This window comes from Puntigrus tetrazona, unplaced genomic scaffold (assembly GCF_018831695.1).
Source record: "Puntigrus tetrazona isolate hp1 unplaced genomic scaffold, ASM1883169v1 S000000575, whole genome shotgun sequence".
Classification (NCBI taxonomy): Eukaryota; Metazoa; Chordata; class Actinopteri; order Cypriniformes; family Cyprinidae; genus Puntigrus; species Puntigrus tetrazona.
In genome coordinates, this window is record NW_025048207.1 from 600,001 (window position 1) to 605,000 (window position 5,000).

Genomic DNA, 5,000 nt, shown 5'->3' on the forward strand with positions numbered 1-5,000 from the left:
AGTATTATCAAAAATAGAATTGATTTTTGAAAGCTCATGAGAAACACGTCAGGTCACACACACACACACACACACACACTCACACACACACACACACACACACACACACACACACACACACACATACTCACACTCACACACACACACACACACACACACACACACACACACACACACACACACACACACACACACATACACACACACACACACACACACACACACACACACACACACACACACACACACACACACACACACACACACACACACACACACACACACACACACACACACACACACACACTCTCTCACACACTCACACACACTCACACACACACACACACACACACACACACACACACACACACACACACACACTCACACACTCTCACACACACTCACACACACACACACACACACACTCTCACACACACACACACACACTCATACTCTCACACACACACACACACACACACACACACACACACACACACACACACACACACACAACACACACACGCTAAAGTGGGTGACTCAGCGAAAAGTCATTTACCAGAACACAAAGCTGCATGAAATCCATCAGTGCTAATTACTACAACACACACACACACACACACACACACACACACACATAGTAAATGACATAAACAAATCGGAGATTGTGACAGCCGCTGAAAATCGATGTGAAGATTGAAAGATGCGATCGCGCGCGCGCGTGTGTGTGTGTGTGTGTGTGTGTGTGTGTGTGTTCTGTATGTGGTTATATAACTCTTGATGGATGCTGCTGCCGGATGTGAGCGAAACCACGTCACGTCACGTGAGCGCGCGTGGAGGACACTCGCCGAATAACCTTGCGCGCGCCCGAGCGATCGATCAGGTTGATCGGAACGATCGGATTCGCGGTAGCCGTCCGTTAAACGATCTCAGGGAGCGAGACGCGCGAGGATACCGTAACCTCCTTAAGCCGTTTGCACCCGTTCACCTTAAACGCAGACGGAGGAGCGCGCCGAGCGCGCGCGCACACACACACACACACACACACACACGGGAGCGCGCAACAGCAGCAGCATCAGCATCGTCAGATTGTCCTTTAACACATTAGGGCCTGATGCACTCACACACACACACACACACACACACACACCAACACACACGGAGACGCATTGCGCAACGCGTTCCGGTTAAAATGGATGAAGGCACCGGAAACACGCGCCGCCGTTCACTCGAGCGCCTTATGTAAGGCACACTCACCCCAGCTGCTCGCCGTTCTCCCGAGCAGCTCGTGCGTCCGCGGGTTCCAGAAGAATTCCTTCCATTCCCCGGATTCCTTCTTCTCGTCGTCTTTGGCCATGTCTCCGGTGCGCGCCGCTTCGATGACCGCTGGGAATAAGCGCGATGGAACGGCTGGTGCTCACGGACGCGGTTCGGTCGCCTTTTCTCGCTCTTCCCGTTGAGAACCGAGCGGAGTGCCGCAGCGCCGCGCACTAATCCAGAGACACTGCGGTAAAACGCGCTGAGCGCACCACGCACCCGGTAATACCCCCAATCTCCTGCGGAACGGAAGCTCCGAAACCCCGCCCCCATCTGCAGCTCCCCGGCCAATCGCGTCTCTCTCCTCTCTCCCGGCCACGCCCCCCCGCTGGTCCAGCGGCTCCGCATCCGCGCGTCCGTCGGCGGCTCTCCGGTTCGCGCACATCCATCGATCGCGTGCTGATCCGTCGCGCGCCTGCGTTCCGTGGACGTGAAGAGCGACGGAACACCGTGTACGAGAAGAACACAGCGTTATAGAACAACGTTTCACTAAAACGTTACTCATTCTTTTTGATGTGCGTCCGTTCCATCCGCGCCTAAACGTGCGCTATATTTAGATATAATAGAATATTTAGATATTTTATCATAACAAATGGACACATTATTTAGCCACATCCTGATCTATGGGTCACATATATATATATCTCGTAAGCGCGTGAAGGCCAAGCAGGTCAGATGCTCTGTTGCTGTGTTCAGGACTCGGGTCACTGCTTTCAGCGGGTGAGGGTTTAGTGGGTGAAGACACATGGAGATCACGCCTGAACGTCGTGGAGAAGTATGGAGAGATCGAGAACTTTCCCCTCGTTGCAGTGGCTTCTGGGAACACGATGAACTCTGACCTGCTTGTGATGAAAGCGATTTCACGCAGACAGGCTGGGTCTTTTTGTAATAATTCAGAGAGGTGTTTGAGATCCTGAACTCTCAGAAGGAGATGTGTGTTTAAAGCAGCTTCTCTGGAGCTTCGCGGGTAGAAAAAGAAAACGTTTCCAAACAAATCTGATCTGAGATTGTAAAATGAATATTATAACAGTGAAATATCGCATGGTTGTTCCACGATGACACGCAGGTTTGCTTCGTTTCTTTGACTTTCTTTCTTTCTAAAGCAGATTTTAAAGCCACGTGACCAAAGGGAAAAATTAAACGAGTCATCAAAACTATATTTTAAGACTAAATATATATATTTGTAAGATTTCATTGATTATTCGCTTTTCATTAAACTCGTAAACTTCGCAGACCCGGTTTAGGAAATCGTGCTTTAATATAAAGTTTAATGCACTGATAAAAACAAATGCAATATATTTGATCAAATCCGTATCAAAAACTAGATAGTATTATGATTATGTGTAATTTAATGGATTATAACTATGTATATATATATATATATATATATATATATATATATATATATATATACATATATATATATATATATATATATATATATATATATATATATATATATATATATATATATATATATATATATATACATATACATATACATATATATATATACATATACATATATATATATATATATATATATATATATATATACATATACATATATATATATATATATATATATATATATATATATATATATATATATATATATATATATATATATATATATATATATATATATATATATATATATATATATATATATATATATGTGGCCTACTTTACTTATGTTTTGTTGTTTAAGGAGTAAATAGTCAAATAACAGCGGAGTCTGTGATTTGTAATCCGCACGGCGCATGCGCAGTTACCTGTGCGATCCGCGCGCTCTGATTGGCGCGGGAGGGGAGGGGCGTGGCGGTGACGTCACGGGGAGCGCTCGAGACTTGTGCGCTCGCCCGAAACACGCGGAACAGAGCCGCCTCCGAAACGCTTCACAAACACTTCATGAGGACCCGACGGACACGCGCCGAGCGCGCCCACGCCGCAGGAGAAGCGTAGTTCTCGGTGAAGAGTGTGAGGTTTTCGGACAGAAAGTGTGTGTGTGTGTGTGTGTGTTTGATTACAGCTGAGTGTGTGGAGATGAAGATCGAGTTCGCTCCTCTTCGTCTTCCTCTGCGCAGACGTCTGCAGACAGCCGCAGTCGTGCAGTGGGTCTTCAGCTTCTTAGCTCTGGGTGAGAAACTCACTTTATTCCAGAGAGACGTGGCCCTGGAGCACAGAACTACTTCATCTGTACACACAGAAATCAGTAGGATAGGAAGAAAAAAATCTGCTGCTCACGACTTTAAAGGTGATTTTGTCAATATTTAGATGTTTTAGTGGAGATTAGTGGAAAGATGATTTCTTGAGCTCCAGAAACAGACAGGTTTTGTGCTCCAGGGTCACATTCTAGAAGAAAAGCTTAGCGCTAAACCGTGGTTTATACAGTAAAGCATTAAAAAAGGTGGATATTTGTAGAAATGGAGAATAGAAATGATTGTTTCTGGTAAGTTAAATCTTAAGAAGAAGTGTGATGCTTTCAAAAGAAAGCAAACCTTTTAATTCCTTATAAAAACATATATGACACATTTAATTTTATGTATTTACATTTTTATTCACATAGTGATTTGTTAAATTTTGTACAAAAAATGATAAGTAATTTACTCAGTTTTATTTGTCCTGACTTTAATGGAGTAAAAAGTACAATAACTAAAACATTTTTGAAAGTTTTTCCTAACTGTAAAATATATGTATGTATGCTTTTTCAATGTGTTTATGAAATTAATTTACTCATATTGTCAAGACATTGAGTTCAGTGATAGGAAACATAGATTAATGTAATAAAATATATTATAATAAAAAAATGAAATAAGTGTAAAATGTAAAAATAATAATACACAATGAATAAATAACATAATAATAAATCGAAATAAATAAAATAAATAATATAGTGGCATGAAATAAATAACAGTAATAAATTAAGAAATTAAAATAATAAAATAAGTTGATTTAAAAACAAATAATAAATTAAGACATGATGATAATTAAAAAAACAAAATGATAAAATAAAGAAATTAAATGAAGTAGTTTGAAATAAATAACAGTAAAAAAATAATGAAATAAAAATCAATTAATTGTAAAAAAAATAAATTTAATAACAATAAGTAAATGATAATATGTAAATATGTAAAATATATATTCAATATAACATGAAATGATAAATTACCATGAAATAAATTACAATACATTTAAAGATCTAAAATAAAAGAATAAATTGGCATAAAATAAATAACGGTAATGGTTATTTGTTTTAATAACAGCAAAATAGCTTGAAATAAATAACAATTAAAAAGTAAATAAATGTTTGTTTGTCAAAACTGATCAAAGAGCAGCGGTCAGGTCCTGGAATCACACACTCGCCTGTGGTCTGCAGCTCAGGTCTGTCTGGCGCTGTTTGTGCTCCTGTGCCTCAGTGATTGGTGGATTCTGGCAGCGCTGTACGCTGGTTGGCTGTATCTGGACCGGGACACGCCCTCGTGTGGAGGTCGGAGGTCACACTGGGTCAGGAGCTGGCGTGTGTGGACGTATTTCAGAGATTATTTCCCCATCACAGTGAGTTCAGAAGAGACTGGGGCTGGAAATAAATCAGGGATCGATCGGAGATTTTCTAAATGCATCTTGAAAAGTCACCTTTTCGACTTTTATGAATGATTACTTTAGGTTGAAGTGTGTGTAGTGAA

The 5,000-nt window shown here is 41.0% G+C and overlaps 2 pseudogenes; one reads left to right on the forward strand and one right to left on the reverse strand.

Annotated features, from left to right (window-relative positions):
* LOC122334575 overlaps positions 1-1,522 on the reverse strand; it is a 12,480-nt pseudogene extending 10,958 nt beyond the window's left edge.
* A 1,627-nt stretch (positions 1,523-3,149) lies between these two features.
* The window catches only part of LOC122334552, a 6,593-nt pseudogene continuing 4,742 nt past the window's right edge, over positions 3,150-5,000 (forward strand).